The 20,126-nt window shown below is 45.1% G+C and overlaps 1 protein-coding gene across 1 annotated transcript in view; it reads right to left on the bottom strand.

The window, feature by feature from the left end:
* PDZRN3 (PDZ domain containing ring finger 3) overlaps positions 1-20,126 on the bottom strand; it is a 243,599-nt gene that overhangs the window by 30,685 nt on the left and 192,788 nt on the right. The window lies entirely within an intron of this gene.

Here is a 20,126-nt window from a genome sequence, read left to right as displayed (position 1 = left end):
GACCGGGGTTAGGATCCGGACTGTCGCTTTGGACAATTTATTTCCCTCTGAGTCTCGGTTTCCTCATGTGCAAAATAAATGTGATTATAGTGTCATGCCTCTTAGGGTTATTATAAAGTTTAATGAGATAATCTACTTTACAGCCTAGCATGCACATCGTAAGAATTTACTAAGACACCAGTGCTCATGGGGATCCTACCCCAGAATAGTCACATTTTCCCAGGAGAAAAGAGTCTGCAAATCAAAGAAGCAAAATGCAGCCTAGTTAGGTAGTCTTAGGAGGCATTTGTATACTGAGAGGCTTCTTGATTTTTCAGGGAAGTTCCCAGCCCGAACGTTCCTGAGCTACCGACACACATATTGATATTTTCAGTCCGCAGTTTGGGATTCTCTGGAGCGGGCGGTGCAACGGAGAGATCTTACAGGACGACTTGACCCCTGCCACACAAGCTTCTTGACAAGGTATTTTAGGCATCATTACATTCTCTTAAAAGACGATGAGACAAGGCAGGAACTTACTCTCCTAGAAAATCCATTTTTGCGGCCAAATTTGTCTGCAATTACCTTGTGCACATAACGCTTATTACCCTGTCATCTTGGAATCACATCACTGAGAGACTCAGCGAGGTGATGAGCCCGGTGCATGCCGTCAGCCAACCGAGAACGACAACCTTTATTCCCGGGACTAGCATTACATGTACATTACACAAGACGGCGGTGATGATGGCTGCAATTACAGGTGCAATGTTCATCCCGTGACGTTTGGCCCAGTCAAATTAAATATCATTAACTCGCCCAATTGAGCAGATTGCCTTTAAAACAGTCTATGCAGCTCTAAAACCAAGTAAATGGAATGTTTGGGGAGAAAAAACGCTGATAAACTTTATTACAAATTAAACGCTATAATTTATAAATTATAAATTAAACGCTTAAGTTATTCACCTAAGGCTCTGGATGGTCCCCTGGGATGTAGGTGCCATTAGGGTGAAAATCCAATTCCTTTCTCTCAGGGCAAACATCACTGCTGCAAAAGTGACAGGACACTAAGGGACCTTCAAGAGGTCCTTTAACATACGATCTCCAGGGACAAGATGCCGAGAGCACGGAAGGATTCCCTCCCGGTTGCATTTAAGCCTGGGTAGCATGGCTCCGGCTCTTTGCATGAGGTGCCCGTGGGTATGTTTTCCACGGTCCTGAGAACGAACGCAAAGCTGGTAGGTTTTTCCACATGGGGGTACATTTCGTGGATAACCCAGCTGTCCATCTTTCACCCATTCACCAAGTATTTTCTGAGGTTCCTCAGGGAGACTTGTTCCCCTCTTGGCTGATGGGATACCACTTGGAAGAATTTCTTGGGGAAAAATGAGGCCACAGGATGTGCAAGCCACTTAAGAAATGGTCAGATGAAATGCACTGTGGGTAGCATTTCATCGTGGCATCTAATGAGAGGTTGGATCTGGCCGAGGAAGGCGAAATCTACACACGCTGGAACGGTAATTAAGCTCACGACCTAGAAAGACTCTTGGTTTTCATGGTCTACCTAGAAATTCCACTGGTGAAACTACTGTCATACGCTTTTTAAAAATTACCTTTCAAAACAGGAGCCAGAAAGCTTTCAAAGTTCCCTACAACATAATTATAAGCATTTCGCGGTATCTTAAGATCTATCTGGAAAAGACATAGTATAATCTCTCTAAATTAGACAATACGTTTCTATTTATGGGAAGACAGCTGGTTTCTGAGGATCTGCACATCACGATCACCTCGATTTCTATTCCATGTGCAAACGACCCCAGTATACTAATGCAGTTTTCAATTCAGCCTTCTATAAATTACGCCCCGGGCTAAAACCCCGGTTTTATAGGGTTCATTTAATTAAATACAGGGGCAGTGATTGCATTCTGTAAAATATCACACCTATGTTGTCAAACTAATTACAACTCAGATTCCACTGGAAGCAACAGACGATAATAAACTACATACCGAAAAGTAAAAGATTTCAAGCCCTGATTTAGGTTGGATTAAAAAAACTTCTTTCATTCAGGCAAACTCCTGTCTGCCTTAATTTATTTCAAATTTATAGTCTGCTCTGGGGCTTGATAAAGGGAAGGCCAACTTATCTAAAAGAGAGGTATTATGGCGGTGAAGAAGGAATATGGGTCTTAGTGAGCAAATGGTGTTCCAATTAATATGTTTCTGTGCAAAGTACTGACTTTCAAGACGGTATGAACAAGGAGACTACACTCACAGAGACCTCAGTTCCGATGTAGTAGAACTTACATCTGTACGGGTGCATTCGGTTTGCAGTAAGGACCGCAGTGAGGTTTGTCCGTGGTAATTTCTAAATGTGTCCTGATGTTTTTTTCCTAGGTTTGGTATTTCTTCAACGGGAAGATCCCCTCATTATATTCTGAGTGCCCTGTGTGGATGAAATGTATAGCCTGGGTAATTTTCCTATCAGAGGAGTCTTCCTTCTGTCAAACTTAAGCCTATCATGTTTCAAAATGCTTTACTGTTTTTTTTTTTTTCGCCTAAATATAGAGTATACATGGCTACCAGCCTCCGAGTGATAAAAGAGATGACACGTCTTAAAGAGGCTAAAAATCATAGATGTACTCAGATTAAAAAGTATTAGTCCTACACTATTACAAGATGCTTTTCTTCTCAGGTCAAAATCCTATCTTCATCAACAAAATTCTGCTTATCTCCTTTTGGAAGCCTTGATTTTATCACCCCGAAATCCCACTGTGAACGATAGGTCACAGAGGTCCATTAAACTACAGTGGTTTTGAACCATTCTGCATCTTAAAACGAACATGCATACTTTAACCTCATCTTAAAGGTGGTAATTTAAAGAAGCAGCTCAACATATTATAGGAAAGCCCAGTGGTAGGTACTTGGAAACAAGGTGTTTCTACAGCTGAATCTCTCTACAGTCTAGGTCCCTTAAGTCCTTTGAAACGCGAGTGTCTTTTCCAGGTATGTATTTAATGCTGGAGGAGGGACTGGTTTCAGGTTACAAGTCAGTTAAATATGGTCCTTCACATTCCAAGGGTTCAGCGCTGTTCATCCCTGGAGGATGTTCTCGCAAATGTCTTCAACCATCCCTGCCCCTCTCTTATTCTTTCTTACTCATCTGAAAAGCCCTGGCCTATCTTTCTGGCCAATCACCTGCCTCCCCGTTTCTACCTGTAGACTAGTGATGCTGGAGAACATTCCCACAGGAGATGTCGCTGGGTCAAATGGGATCACACCCTTCACAGCTGTTTTGAGATGTGTAATTATGTACTTATTTGATTTTCGGTTGATGGCCTTAACCTTTTTTTTTTTTTTTTTTGCGGTATGCGGGCCTCTCACTGCTGTGGCCCCTCCCACTGCGGAGCACAGGCTCCGGACGCGCAGGCTCAGCAGCCATGGCTCACGGGCCCAGCCGCTCCGCGCGCATGTGGGATCTTCCCGGACCAGGGCACGAACCCGTGTCCCCTGCATCGGCAGGTGGACTCTCAACCACTGCGCCACCAGAGAAGCCCTGAGATGTGTAATTATGTACTTATTTGATTTTCGGTTGATGGCCGATATTTTCTCATGGGGCCCTAAGTTCCACAAGGGCAAGAACTGTGTGTTTTGTTCACTATAGGACACCTGGAGCTTAGCACAGCGGCTGGCATGTAGCAGCCTCGCAAATAATTTATCACCTGAGTGACCTATTCACGCATCTGTAGACTGTCATGTTCCTCTCGTGCACAGTTGTTGGCATTTCATGGTCTTTCCTACCCTTGAAACAAAAGCATTTTCTGCTCTGATCTTACATTCATAGCTAAGATTGACACAAACCTGATTATGTGTCCATTTTTATAATTGTCAGATTCCAAACAAGAATAAAACGTGTGTTGTATTTTGTTACATACATACATATTCCGTGAGGAGTGCTTTCAATCTTAAAGCGTCTCCTGTTCCATTTCTTGATACGATCAAAGTGCTATCAAGGAAAGTACCCTCTGATGTTTTGGAGGATGAAATATATGAGGCCCAGAGAGGTCTTGGAGTGTTTGTGAAGAAACAAGGCAGCCCTAGCTAAGCTCTCCTGAAGTCCCTGGGTTCTGAACTTGCAGGTGACAAGGTGGAGCCACTAGAAGTCAGAAAGGAACCTTGATCCCCAATGGAGAGGAAAGAAATAAGAAATACCAAATTGACAGACCTCACCGAAAAATCAGAAAATGGGAAATTGCTTCTTTCTCTTTCTTGGACCATTCTCTCTCCTCCCCATATCCGTCCTCCCCCTTCCAGCAGTGGCGCAGACTCAACCGTGAGCAACGTGCCCAGGCCGGGCGGTGATGAGGACAGGTGGGCTACAGGTGTGTCCGCCCAGAAGAAGGCGGGCCCTTCTCTAACGCACAGTGAAAGCCAGAAGGGCTGGCCTTGGGCCCGCTCGGCTGCCCAGCTCTGGAGTTGGGTGTAGTGGAAGCGCGCGATGGCCTGGCCTACGGGCATTTACACTTGAGTCCTGGATACACGGAGGGGACTGCTGGGTCCTCAGCTACCTCACCCTGCGCCAGGAGGGTTGTCAACAGGGGTCCTCCCTGAGGACATCCAGGTTGAACACTCTGAGGAAGCTCCCTGTGAGGCATCGCTCACCTTGGTACCTAATGAGTGAACAGAATACGTGAGGCCAAATGCTGGAGTCTCTGACACGTCAATCGTGATACAGCCAACAGGGGGACAGCACTCTGCTGTCCTGCCAGAAGAAGACTTAGTCTAAGCGCTCTGTCTACGTTAACTCACGTAGTCTTCCCGTGAGGGTGGTGCTACTATCATTACCATTTAACGGGGATGAAATCCAGAGGCACAGAGAGTGTTTGTGCATCTGAAGACCTTCCGCTAAGGATGCTGGTGGCTTTCACCTTGAATTGGGAGACGCGCGCTTAGTTCAGAAGGGTTCACGCTTCTTTCTACACGTCAAGTTTACTGCATTTAACCATCCATATCGGCATGATCTCCTACGGTAACAGCAAATATAGCCGCACGTAGAAGGAAGAAAGCGTGGCCAGGTTTTTGCAAGCATCACAGCAAAGCCTTATGAAAACCACTTTATGTCATTTCCATCTCCTTGGTATAAACTTCATATTGGTCTCATAAATCTCCTGTACAAACTTAAATTTGTTAGTTGATTTCCTCAGACTAGAGGGCTGGCTAGAATAAAAATTTCTACCCTCAGGTCTCTGACCATTAGAGGAAGGGACGTGTAGGAAGATTCTTCCATCAACAGAATTGTCGCCACACAGGATTTACAACAATGTTTCGTGATGTTTCATGTCACTACAGTCATTTAAGTTTCAAGTGAGGAGGGGCTTCTAACGGATACTGCATGAAGACGGGCAAGAAGAGGCAGGAGTTTTACATGTGATGGGGGTCCGCGGTGAAGGTTGTAAGCTCCAGCCCTAGGGCTGATTGCCTCGGCTTCAATGTAGGCTGTGTCACTTATGTGCTGTAGCATCCTGGGCAAGTTAACCTCTCGGTGCCTCAGTTTTCTTACCAGCAAAATGGGTTTACAGCAGGACCTATCTCGTTGGGTGGTGTTAGAATTAATTAGGCTGTGCAGAGAAAGTAATTAGGGTGCATGGCCCTGCACAGAGTGAGGGCTCAATAAACGTTAGCTATCTGTTGTCCTCACTCATTTGGAGAATTACTGGGGAACCCATCACGTGTCAGGCACTGATACAGTGGTAACCAAGGCCCAGTAACACTGGGTAAAGAATGAACACGGTCGGGGCTCTGGGGGGAGACACACAGGGGTCTGAATCCCTGCTCTGTTTACCAGACGTGTGACTTTGGGTAAATCATTCTACCCCTGTGCCTCAGTGTCCCAGTTGGAAATGGGGGATATTAAAGTATTTCCCTCCTAGGGTTTTGAGACAAAGATCTAAGCACAGGGCCCAGTGTTAGCTATTGTTATAACCCTACAAACCTGGACAAATTACCTACCTCTCCCTGTGCCTTATCTATAAATGGAGTTGTAAAGGTTTGTAGAAAAGGGCTTAGAAGGGAGTCTGGCTCGTAGTCACCACTCTTTACAGGAGATACTGGCCCACATGTGGTTCCTAAAAATTCCAGCTGTCAAACTTAGCTGCAAATAAATCACATAAGAACACCCATAAAACAGGTCTTACGTTCCACTCATTTATGGGGAAAGCAAGCCTCATCTGGATCCTGGCGTCCATCTCAAGGATGTGATGCTGTGCTCTCCAAGGACTGGGTGTTTGCTCTGTGCCAGGTGCTGTGCTAAGTGCTTTACATGCACAATTTCATCCCGTTTCACAGTAAGAAGGTCAATGGTGAGGTGAGCGCTATTACCTCTGCTTTTACCGGCCAGGAAGTAAAAGCCCGAGGAGTGCTGGCAGCTTCCTAAAAGATGTGCAGCTCGTGAGCAGGTGAGAGGGGATTTGAACAAGGCCTGCCCAACTTCAAGTGCATGCTCTAACCACTGGGCAGCACAGCTGGACTGCTATGACCCAACCTCAGCCTTGAAGCGAAGGGAAGTGTTAACGGCTGATTATACTGACCCCAAGAAGGGATGGTGGGATGAAACTGGGATGAAACGGTGTCATCAGAAAGAGAGAGGGGTGGGCCCTAGACAAGGAACATACTCTCAACTGGGAAGAACAAAGATCCTCGTCAAAGGAGGACATTCACTGGACGTGCCTTGCTGGGGATGGGTGGGCTCCTCCATGCCGAACCAGGTGGGCTCACCTTTCCCAGGAACTCGTGGTGGTGATGGCACCACATGTAATGATACTCACTAACCCGTCCCTTCCTACTTCACTGCAGAGAAGCTCAAAGCAGAGGGGAATCTATCTTTTCTCTAAATTCTTTTCTCACTAAGTTGTCTCATCAGATTTCAGCCTGTCTGTCCTACGAACGTCCATGTCCCAAGGCAGGTTGTGAAGCTCTGGCAACGAAACACCATTTAAAATAGTCCAATTAGGGCAAAAGTAGTCTTTTGTTAAAAAAGAACATTCTTGAGCAGGAATGAAATAAGTAGCCTCAGAGTTTCTGAAGCCTTTGAATCGCAAAGAGGAGTCAGGCCGAGAGATCTACTCGTGAAAAATGCTTCCTGGCCTTAACGACCTGCACTTTATTTGCGGCTCTTAACAAGATTACGAAATTTCCTAACTATCTCTAAAGAACTATCTCTAAAGGTCAGGCGACAAACCAATGAATTCCAGAAAGAAAATCAAAGCTAAAGTTGATTCACTTTGAATAGAATTTCCTGGCTCTCAAGGATTTGTGTAACCTCAACAGTAATTTGGAATCTTGTTTGTTTGTTGTCGGTTTTCTATCCAAAGAAATAAAATTATGATGCGTATCACTCAGATGAAAACTAACTGTGGCTCCTGCATCACCAACTAGTTCATTTAGTGGTCTACAGACCGACTAGTAAAACGTCTGTTAAAATGACTGTGGAGGATCCTTGAAGAAAACGCTGTAGAAATTAAATGTCGTCTTAGTGGTTAAAAAAAAAAAAAAAAAATCAGTTGAGAAGGGCCTGGTGTCAGTATGAAAATAAAACTACCCCTGAATGTTTAGAGAATGGCTAGTTTTTCCTTCTGTCCTCATATAGGAGTACTCATTAGTCGGCTTGTCCATAATCACCTTTCTAAATAAATTATGCTGTATCTTCTCAAATACCTCCAAGTTCCTAAAAAGCATTTTTTAAAGTTCCACATCAGGGGAAAACTAGAAAGCAGGGCTGGAACTTGAAATGTCCTCCAAAGACCAAAGCTACTTGATTCTTTGAACAAATACTGTCTAACACTTCTGAGTATCATCTTCTATGTACCATACACGAGGCTTAGGCACTCGTGTGATAGTACACTCAATCACTTATTCATGTGCAATTAGCACATGAATAACAAAACCTGGGAATGACTATGTGCCCAATACCCCTACTGAAACCCCAGTGCATTAGTGAGCAAGACCAGAAATGGGAGCTGCCCCGGGCAGCTCATAGTCTGGGTAAGGAGACAGAGGCTAATGGGAAGAGGGGGCTCCTCTGAGGAAGAGACGTTGAGGATAAATCAGAAGAATAACCAGGATTTACGTGGACAGGAAGAGAGGAGAGATATTTGCAGACGGAGGGAACAGCACGTGCAAAGGCCCTGAGGCTGGACGAAACCTGGTACACAAGGATCAGGATAGGTGGAACAGAGATGCTTATGTGATGAGACTAGAGGGGCGGGCAGGTGCAGCCTATGTTGACCCTCAGAGGCTACAGACAGGACTTTGGTTCTGAGATGATTTAAGCGAGGGTGGTGGGGTGGTTGGTGGGGGGGGGGGCTGGAGAGGTGACAGGACTCAAAGGCTACGTGTTCAGGCTTACATCTTAGAAACATGATCATAGCATCTGGCTGCTGTGTGAACAATGGACTGGAAGAGGCTAGGAACGAGGCGACTGAGTGGCACAAGCAGACCAAAGAGATATTTGGAAAGCGGAGACCTCCCAACCACCAGGAGAGTTCTTTCCATTTTCACAGGAAGTTGAGACTCAAGAGGGTAAGTGACTTGCCTAAGGGGTTCCATAGCTATTCAACAGGAGACCAAGTTCAAGCTCCCCCGAACTACTAACTCCAAATGCAGCATTCTTTGCAAAGTAAAATACCTGTTGAGGTGTGACTATCAAGACAAAACAAACGCAAGCTCCAAATCTCAACACCTTGAACTGAATAGGGACCTACGCAGGTCCTGGGTTTCTTGATAATGTGGGTGGTTCTGCTACTGGGTTACTTCCTGCCTAGAGGCTCTCTGTAACGGGCGGGGTCCTAAGTCTCTGCTCCCACCTCCTTCTTGGGGTGCTTTCCTCACAAGTTCACGTGGACTCTGAGAGCGTCCTGCCCCGACCGAAGCTCTTAGTTATTGCTGGAGACTTTGCTTCCTAAGACTCTGGAATCCTGGATCTCCACCCTTTTGCGGGAAAACAATAAGGAGCTTAGATTAGAAGAGGAAGAACGGTTTATCCTGCTGATTGATTGAAAAAGCTACTCAGTCTTGAATCTCAACAATCCTCTCTGGCAAACGGGACACATATTCCCCAGCTTCAAAAAGCGGAGCTCCACCCACTTGCTCCTAACACTCTTTGTCCTTCACACAAACTGTCCCACGTTATTGGTGTTTTAGTATGAAAAATGCAAACCATGTCCACTGACAAGAATTTTTGGATTTTTAGTTTTGACCGTTACTGGACATCAGCAGTTCCAAGCGCTATTACGATAGCTACCCGTGGGCATTTTCATGATGAAAAATTTCCTGATCTTCCCACAGGGAGAGGTAAGAAGGGAAAGAACAACTGCAGAATTGAAGCCTGCAGTTTGGCAGGACAGCCCTTGGTTCGGTTTTGTTCTGTTTTTTTGGGACAGCCCTTGTTGCGCAAGTGTTCTCAGAGTCGGGAACATGACTCCATATTTTATGCTAACAGAATCATTTTGGAGGGTGATGCCGTGTAATTGGGGGACGGGTGCCATTTCACTGCTTATCTAGTTGACATAATTACAGCTAACCTCATGTCTGTCCTCAACTTTGGGAAGATTCTATGTTTTTAATTGCAAGTTACTGTCCAATTTGTTAAGGAAATTTAGGTTAGAGGAGAAAATATTTGCCTCTTTTCTGCTGGGTTCAGATGTACTTCTCAATTTGAATAACATTTCCAAAAGGAAAAACACTTCATCCTACCAGCTCACATTTCACCTGTAATATGTACGACTACTCCGTTTAGGAGTGCTTACGTGCAGTAATGAATCCGGACACATCTTTCCTGGATTGCCAAAACAGTCATACTTTGCTGAGACCCCTCCCTTGCAACCAGAGCCCAGGAACAACTTTACATCAATAGATTGTATAAACCCTAAGTTACCTCCACTGAAATATGCAATTACCTCGTGGCTGCTGTGAGAAATTAATGCAGATTTCTGGAAATACTGGCTGTGAAAGAAGAACCAATGAAAATGAGTGGGAATAACCAACTCTGGAGACATCTACGGTGGAAGAAACAGAAACTGGGAAGATTTAGAACCTTTATGAATCAAAAATAAACTTAAGTTGGTACTCCTTTCTCAAAGATTTATAAATGTGATTTACAAATGGCACGAAAAGAATAATGATGACATTCTAGGGTATTTATCACCTCTGAAATAGGAAATAAAATGACTCTCCCTCTTGACTTCACAGGCACTGAAGGGCTTAAACTACGACCCCATTATAATAATTGATCCTCGCTTTTTTTTGGTGATTAAACTCTGGGCAATAAGAACGGCAGAATAATTGCATATTTCAACCGCACAGAATACCTAGCACATAGGAGGCCCATGATAAGTTTGTTGAACTGAGCAAAAATAAAATTAGAGATATTTGTAGAAAATATGAACTGGGTTAAAAGTACTAAATCACATATGCATGAGTCTTGTCATTGATAAATGCTGGGAACCAAGAAGATAAAGTAAGCAAAATATTATACTTTTTTGTCAAAAGAAACCACGGGTCCTTTCTGGGCCTCAGTTTCCTCACCGGTAAATGAGGGGATTACTCTAGGTGATGATGATGATGACTTTTAATGTAGGATGAATCTCAGTGGACCCTGGGGCCCTCCTTGTTTATTTCTGATTACCCAACACCTGGCCTATGCCTTACAGCCTTTCTAGACACAATCCCATAATCCCCTGCTCCAACAATTCAGTCACCTCCTGGGAGCAAGACCTGTGTCCCTAAACCCTTTCACAGCCTCTGGATACTCACTTAAAACCTCTTGATTTCCCACTAGCTATCTACCTTACCTTTGGTAGTGTATATATGTCCATGCCTCTCTCTTGCTTTGACAGCTAGTGGGAAGCAGCCGCATAGCACAGGGAGATCAGCTCGGTGCTTTGTGACCGCCTGGAGGGGTGGGATAGGGAGGGTGGGAGGGAAGGAGACGCAAGAAGGAAGAGATATGGGAACATATGTATAACTGATTCACTTTGTTATAAAGCAGAAACTAGCACACCATCGTAAAGCAATTATACCCCAATAAAGATGTAAAAAAAAAAACCCCTTGATTTCACTTTCTTGCTCTCCATTTTGGTTACATGGAAGCATCCCATCAGGGTAGCACGTCCTTTCAGTCATCCCCCTGACTCTCAGGTCCTGCAGGGGACACAGAGGAGACGGACCCCTTGCCTGCAGCCACCTGGAGAAACTTTGTTTAGATGACAAAACAACCTTGAGTATGTTGCAGGGAAGCGAGCCATGGGGTGCTCCAATGAGAGGGTAGCCAGCCCTCCATTCTGCAATCTCTCTTCTGCTATTGGATGGTTAGAGAGCTTTAATACTTGAAGCTGAAGAGGATAATCTTGTGAGAGGAAGGAGAATAAAACCGCTTGCAGGGGTGCTGGACTCTAGTCTCTAGGATGAAGAAGAACCTGCAGCGTTTTCTAAGATGATTTATTAGACATGGGTAGAACTTGCTAGAAACCTACCAGGAGCAAATCATCTGGGAAGGAATTAATGAACCAAACAAAACACTTGACAATGCAATTAGAATATGAGGAAATGTAGGGGTTTTCCAAAGAGAGAGAGAGAGAGAGGCAAGTGTGTGTCCATGATTTTGATTATGTCATACAGAAGCTGGAAAAAGAATGCAATAATATTTTTGAAGGGTAAAGTTATCACAGGGGGGAGACGGAGATGGCTGCGGTTGATATTTGCAGTTTGGATGCTTCAGTAGAGTTAGCAAGTGTGCCCAGATGGGTGGAAATTCACTTGCAGCTGTGTTTCAGCAAAATGGTGCGTGGGTCTGAGAAACAGAAATAAGACCGCTGGCGGCAAAAATACGATTCCCCATCACGCGCAGCGGCAGAGGGTAGCCGCGCAAACACTGTGTTCCTCTTCAGTTGCCTTAGGCAACAGTAGTTTTTTCCCCTCTGTTTTGGTTTGGGTCAGGGATTTTTCCTTTCTAAAACCTTTTCTTAGTTGAGTTAGAAACCAAGAGTCTGAAGCTCTGGAAACTTCCCTTCGACCTCATTTCATCGTGCCTGTCGGATGAGCTCATTGAAAAACAAGCTCGGCAGTGGTAACATTTGTTGTGTGTGTCCAGAGGAAACTTCTGGCTGAATACCTGTGCTAACTGCTATCCTAGGCTTTGCATACAAACTCTATCTGGGAATAATATAGGCTCCTTTTTATTAATATGAATGTATAACTCTAAATACATACCCTAAAAATTTTTTTAAATTGAAGTATAGTTAATTTACAATGTTGTGTTAGTTTCAAGTGTATGGCAAAGTGATTGAGTTATATATGTATGTGTGTGTATATATATATTCTTTTCCATATTCTTGTTTTAATTTTAGGCAATAATTTTTTTTAATTGAAGTATAGTTGATTTACCTTTTCATACTCTTTTCCATTATGGTTTATTACAGGATATTGAATCCCTGTTTTCAAAATCTACAGTCAGACAACTTATGTGCCCTCATCCCCTTCACTAGCATTTTTTAAAAATTAATTTTTAATTTAATTTTATTTTTTTTTGCGGTACGCGGGGCTCTCACCATTGTGGCCTCTCCCGTTGTGGAGCACAGGCTCCGGACACGCAGGCCCAGCGGCCATGGCTCACGGGCCCAGCCGCTCCACGGCATGTGGGATCTTCCCGGACCGGGGCACGAACCCGCGTCCGCTGCACCGGCAGGCAGACTCTCAACCACTGCACCACCAGGGAAGCCCCTTCGCTAGCTTTTGTAGTTTGGCAGGGAGATGGTTAATATCAAAACATTTCTTCTTTTAAATATACGTCACACAGTCACAACACCACCTACACAGACCTTTTATTCGTTCAAAAGTGTTTTCGTCGGCTGGAGCTCAACGAGTAAGTGTCAAAGTTTGCATAGCATGCTGGAAACAAAGCCCTCTCTGGATAGCGAAGCATATGTGGGACATGTGCACGTGAAAGTAATGATACGCTTCTCCTAGAATCCGGGACTCTTTCTGCCCCAGAGCCTCTGTCTGGGGACCCGTGACTATTCACAGGTCAGGAAGCCAGCCTGGCCACCATGACTCAGTCTTAATCCCCATTACAAGTGCCCCGAGTGCTGGTCACAGGTGTGACTTCACCCGAGAGGCAACGTGGCGATGTCTCCCCATCTCTAAGTGGTGAGAACTGTGAGGGCCGTAACCTTTTTAGTTAACTTTGCAACCACTGCAGCATCGTCAGTGACTGTCCCGACGTGGCACATGGTAGGCGTTCAAAAAATAACCTATTGGGGCTTCCCTGGTGGCACAGTGGTTGCGAGTCCGCCTGCCGACGCAGGGGACGCGGGTTCGTGCCCCGGTCCAGGAGGATCCCACATGCCGCGGAGCGGCTGGGCCCGTGAGCCATGGCCGCTGAGCCTGCGCGTCCAGAGCCTGTGCTCCGCAGCGGGAGAGGCCACAACAGTGAGAAGCCCGCGTACCGAAAAAATAAAAATAAAAAAATAACCTATTGAACAAATGACCGAATCTGAGCATTTCCTCCAAAAATATGGCGTCATTCCACCTCTGCATATTATTTTGGGGAAGACTTGGCCTTACAGACATCTCCTGAAAGCCCTGTTCTCCACTGTTGCTTTAACAGAAATGACTTAGCTACAGTGGTACCCAGTGATGTCCAGAAGCTGGCCTTTCTGGATTCATTCGCGGCGCTTTACGCATTGCCCTGGAGACTTACGACCCATAACGATGATCCTCTCTGACCCAATTGTGGAGACCTGGCTGCCCCCGCCTCCTCTAGAAATGCCGGCTCTCTCCCTTGGTCCCCATAGATCGGCTTGTTTGACAATATATAACAGTGTTCAGTGCAACATCGTGCCGTACATACACTCAAACATATCAGAGCTCACTTGCACACTCCCAACACCCTAGGAAGAGGGGGAGTTTGTATTCCTGTGCTTCAGAGGAAGAGTCTAAGGTTCAGAGAGGCTCAGAGAACTTTCCACAGCACAAAGTTACTCCATAGCACGGCCCTGAGTTTCCTCCTTTTATACATCAACTCTGAGTAAAACGAGGTCTCTGGTTTGTCTTCTCAACTAGGCCATGAATGCTGTGAGCACAGGGGTTGTTTTCAGTCTTTCTCTCAGCATGTGGCCCAGAGAACACAGTAGGCACTCAATACATGCTGCCCGTAGGCCCACCAGAGGGTGACTCTCAACTGGCATAAGCTTCAGGTGGAATCCCTCTCCTGCCTTAATCAAACAATAGGATGAACTTCCACTTGAAGGCGGTATCACACTGATAACATCATATAACCTCTAAAGCTGTAGACCTACCTCCATTTAAAAGAGGACAAAACCATGCACAGTTTCTTGGTTAGGTCTTTCTATGATGCTTTTGTAGTTGACCCACATTCCTTTGCAGTTTACCTTACGCTCACTGGTGTAAGATTTAATTTCGGACCCCCTCCTCCCTTCTCCCCACGAATGTCAACCCCACAGGGCAGGGACTTTGCTTTCCATTGCAGTGCCTGATACTTAGCATGTTACCAGGACCACGGAGGGACCTCTGAGTGTGTGTGGAAGGAAAGAGTGAGGGGATCTGCCCACATTCAGGTCTCTGCTTGAGTCAGGCAGTCCTGCGTTAGGATAACTGCTCTCCCCCTTACCAGCCACGTGATCCCAGGCAAGTTAGTCAGCCTCCCTCCCTCTCAGTTGTCTCATCTGTAAAATGGAACTAACAATATACATGGACTTTAAGGCGCTGTGTGAGAATTACACGTATATGTATGACACGTGTATATAAACCACGTGCACAGCAAATAACACTCGGTCATTTATCATTGCTATTATTATTATTTATTGGATGCTAATAAGCATAAACCCCCAAATCATGAGAATATATTGTCCTCGGGCCTTCCCTATTCATTCAAGGATAAGTAATACGATGCTGGAATTGCTTCCTCCTTTGTCTGGACATTTCTTAACTGTGGCTGGATAGGGAATAGAATTGGTTCTGAAACCTCAGAGCCAATTGAGATAAAAGAGATGCACTAACTCTCACACTGATCTGCCCCCCTTCCTTCAGGCTTAGGGGAACAGCGACATGCTTCCAGGTTCCACTCCATGGCAGACCTTGAACAGAAACTTCATCGGGGTGGGAGAGATGAGACAGACATGCCGAACAACTCAAACTTCAATTCCTGCCAAGTTTCCAGAGACCTAGCCCTACCCTACAAATCTTAGGCTTACAAAGTTGCTAGATCGAGAACTAAAAAGGAGAAAATGCCAGTCCGGGGGCAAGAGGGGCACCCCTTGCTAAGGAATTATTCCAAATGGGAACACATCAATAAATGCAGGTAAGTGCAGCACAGGGTCGCTGGTATCTAACACGGAGAGGGTGTGCGATACAAGTTACTCATGCCGGGCATTTCAAAACCAGATAAAAAGGTACGGAATCCTTTTAAATTCCACTGCTTTTCACCTCCTGATGCCACAAGGAATATTGTTATGAGGGATACTTATTTCTCTCTAGGTTTTTCCAGCTCCCCAAAGAGCGAGAAGCTGCCTGTTAGAGGGAAATTGGTCCCTGTCCTTTGGAGTTTTCTTTTATTAAAATGCACGTCACTTTGAATGTTATGTGTGACAACCACTGACACTTTGGGCAGGGGAGGGGAATAATTAATTGTCACATGGGGTAGAACAGGAATATGTCTGGTAATTCTATGGTAAACTGCTTAACACAGGGAGGAAACTGTTATCTTCCCAGATGTCTGACAAATTACCTGTTTTCATTGGCTTAATGCTCTGAATAGTAGGTGTCTGCGTTATTTAGTTTACGCAGTTTGTTCACAAAACAGACAACATTTTTGCCAAAGACTTCTTTACATAAAAACATGCAAACTCTTAGGAAATGTGTTTATAAAGACGCCAGCTCTGCCTGTAGTCTTATGGATGTCTTCTCTTCTGTTACAACAAATGTTATGGTTTGAGAGGATTCTTTTATGGATGAAGAATGCTACATGTAAAGAAAAATATAAAGTAGTATTCTATACTTTTTAAAGATCTTATAGCTTATCAACTCCCCCCCCCTTACTATTTGTGAGTTACTTTCCTTCAGAATTGGGGGAAAAGGGAGGTTTTAAAATGAGCTATTTCTTCTTGGATCTTTTACGAATACTTTTATTTTATTAAATACTGAATAAATTTAAAAATATCAACGATATATGTAATTGAAAACACTGCTACAATGAAGACTTGTAAATCTCCCACCCACTTTGAGAAAAAGAACACTACCCATATGTTATCTTGACAAGCTGAACTTCCCAAGTCCACGAATGATAAGAATAGAGCGCCATGAACAGCCAAGAAGAATGCACCAGGGTGGCTCTGGGAAGGGCCCTGTTCTATCAGGGACCAAGAATTACTGCATAACTACAGCAGGATATAACAGATGCTCTAAGTGCAATACTGGTGCCGAGGGAAGAAAGGGAGCAGAACAGAAAGGCCAGAAACAGTCCCTACCACACAGGGAAGCTGGTATTGCCCCTTGATGCGGAAGAGACAGGCTTTTCTCCAAGTGGTACTGGAAAATCCATATTAAAAAAATGAAGCTGGGGCTTCCCTGGTGGCGCAGTGGTTGAGAGTCCGCCTGCCGATGCAGGGGACACGGGTTCGTGCCCCGGTCCGGGAAGATCCCACATGCCGCACAGCGGCTGGGCCCGTGAGCCATGGCCGCCGAGCCTGCGCGTCCGGAGCCTGTGCTCCGCAATGGGAGAGGCCGCAAAAGTGAGAGGCCCGCGTACCGCAAAAAAAAAAAAAAATAAAATAAAGTTGGACTCCAACCTTACACCATATATAAAAAGGTACTGTGAAAGGCAATATTTATATTAAATTTTTAGAAGAAAATAGGTGAGTAGTTCTGACTTCAAGGTAGAGATCATGTTTCCCAACAGAGACTAAAAGCACAAACTGTCAGAAAAGACTGATATATTTGATGACATTCGATTAAGGGATTCGGTTCATTGGAAGACATCCTAAAGAGAAGGGAAAGATAGTTACAAACTGGGAGAAAACGTATAAAACTACTGAGGGACTCGTATCGGACTATGTTTTAAAAAATCCTACAAACCAAGTGAAAAAGATGCAAAATCCAATAGAGAACTGGGGAAAGGCTGAACAGGGACTCCATACACAGAAGAAGAAACTCAAATATGATGAATGTACATATGAAAAAAAACAGTCAGCTCCGTGTATCTGGGGGCTTCACGTCTAGGGATACGGACAGCTGACTACATTCACTTGACTACACCATTTTATGTAAGGGACTTCTGCCCCGATGGATTTGGGTATGTGCAAGGGCTTCTGAAACCAGTCCCCTGAGTATACCGAGGGTATGTGCTCAGCTTCATTGATGATTAGGGAAAAGCAAATTTAAACCATAGTGAGCTACCTCTCCATGTAAATTACATTGGAAAAGTTAAGAATTCAGACAGTACCAAGTGTCGACAGGGATGTGCAGCAACAAGAATCTCTCTACCATGATGATGAAAAACGATTTGGCATTAGTGAAACTGAAAAGGTATATCCCCTAAATGCCCCCCTTTCCTTCACATCCTGTCCTTCCTTCCCCTCTTTCCTTCCATCCATCCACTCACCCACCCACCTACATGTAAGTACCTACGTTATCTCCTAGAGCAGGGGTTCTCAAAGGGTGGTACGCAGACCAGCAGCATCTAAAACCGGAGGGTGATGCGTGGGACCTAGTGTTTACACAAGCCTTCCAGGTGATTCTGATGTCTGTTCACACTCGAGAACCACTGTCCTAGAGGGATTTTTATACCTTGAGACTGCTGTCAGAATGAAAGTTACAAATGAGATTCCATTCTCCTCTCCCACTGTTCTTTGCTATCAAATAGGCAAAAAGAAAAAAAGAGGGAAAATAAAGTGAGACTCTTCTTAATACCCAGTGAGTGTGGGAGTCGGGGTGAGGAGAGGCGGACACTCACACACTGTTGCGTGTTACACAGAGAGGCTTATTTGGGGGGTAATTTGGCAACACTTAATAAGAACCGCTAAAAATGCTGATCATCTGACAAAAGAACTAGAGACGTGTCCTAAGAGAATTATTTACGATTGGCCAATGCTGTCGTTTAATTGACAGATAGAGTTAGATCAAGTCCTGCAGCCTGGATGTCCCCCAGAAGTGGGGTCTGTAAGTCATGAACTGACATTATGGTGACAGCTAAATGACTCATCACCACCAAGAAGTCCCCGATCAAACCTACTTCCTCCAGATTTCTGAAAACCAGGATTCATTTGGGTAACAAGGTCCTTTCTAAAAACACACTTTCTTCTGGCAGGAGGACTCTGCCCATCATCATTGACATTATTCGGCATCACTTTAGATTACTTTACCATTTACTACTGGGAAGGGAAGTGTTTGTAGAAGTAGGAGGGTCTGTGGCTAGGAGGATACAGGATAACTTCAGAGCCTGGGGTGGCTCTGAGAAGGACAGTGGTTAAAAAAAAACAACTGAAGGTTAGTGTAGTTTTATCTGTGAAAGATACACACACACACACGTGTGTGTGTGTGTGTGTGTTTATTTTATAGACAAAACTTCACTGACCTACAGTTTTTCGCTTGTAAACTAGAGAGTACAAAACTATTCCCTTGAAAACTCTGCTTAAGCAAAGTAACGTTTTTGGTATTAACCAACAGATGGTTAAATTTTCGATCTGCATTTGAATGTCTGAGATAAGAGCTTGTCCTGCTGCCTACTTATCTGGAGGAAGACTTAAGAAAATCTGCCAGAAAACCTAGGGAGCGAAAGAGTCCTCTTCCAGTACTTTTCCTTTAACGTGGAACAGAGGTTCTCTAACTTGAACGAGTACCAGACTCATCCAGGGGGCTTATTAAACACAGATTGCTGGGCGCCACTTGTAGAGATTCTGGCTTAGCAGGTCTGGAGTGGGGCTGGAGAATCTGCATTTCTAACAAGCTCTCAGGTGATGGTGACGCTGCCGGTCTAGGACCAACCATACTTGGAGAACGAACGACTTTGAAGAAACTTCTGGAGACGCTTCAAAAGTCAGAAAAGCTTTCCTTGATCCCTACTGCCACTCAAGACCCGTGTTCTCCACAAGGGAACACTGGTGCCACTAATTTTCTTTCACTTCTGCACTATTTCAAATGATTTTTTATTACAAGCTGATGAGTATAATCAAATGTATTTGAAAAAAATATGATCCTGCCAGTCAGGGGACCAGTAGACTGGGAATGAGACCGCTTCCCCAAGGTTCCCCAACAGACACACACAATGCAATATGCCCTTGGTGAAGAAATAGGAGCGCAGGCCATCTGAAGTAGATGAATTCATTCTTGACAGTTCTGTGCTTGCCTCTCCGCCGCATGGCCCGACGGCATCTCACTCATATGATGACACCTGCCATACCACTGAAGGGGACGCTGCCAGGAACACGGCTTCGTGCGCTTCAGAGAGAGGATGCTGTGCTCCCTGTTGAATCCCACACTGGCGGAGAGTGCGGGAGGGTTATTTTGGCTCTGGTGGGCCTTTCCCCAGAGCTGCTGACGGTATTCCTCTGTACGTCCCCAACTTAGCCCTGGCCTCTCCCTGCATTACTGATGCGGGTAAGAAGTCATGTATAAAAACTGCACTTTTTCTCACCGCTCCATGTTTGTTTCCGCCGGCCATGGCAGGCCGGTGACAGGAGTGTGGTGAGCGGGGCAGTCCCCTCCCCTGTGACCGCCCGCCTCACGGAAGTGTGCAGCTATACCGATGGGAGCCATGAGAGGCCTGGGACCCGGCCTCACGTGTCACCACGTACACCTTTCCAGACCAAAGTGGGACCCACCTGAGCCATTCCTCATTCAGAAGCTAACTTGGTAAATACGTCCTGATTAGTTATTGGTTACGTGTCAGGCCCGGGGGTGCCACAGAGAACAAGGCAGCGTCCCTAACTTCACATTTTCCTGGGGGCCGGGGTCGGAGACAAACGATAATCAAGTTCCTAAGTGTGTGAGTTGTGATAAGTGCCAGAAAGGAAATAAACTCTGCAGAGAAAGGTCAATGCGGGTGCGGGTCGGGGGACTCTCAGATCGGGGGCGCTCTCTGGGAT

Source organism: Neophocaena asiaeorientalis, unplaced genomic scaffold (assembly GCF_003031525.2).
Source record: "Neophocaena asiaeorientalis asiaeorientalis breed wild unplaced genomic scaffold, Neophocaena_asiaeorientalis_V1.1 scaffold130, whole genome shotgun sequence".
NCBI classification, from domain to species: Eukaryota; Metazoa; Chordata; class Mammalia; order Artiodactyla; family Phocoenidae; genus Neophocaena; species Neophocaena asiaeorientalis.
This window is presented reverse-complemented; position numbering and strand designations above follow the sequence as displayed.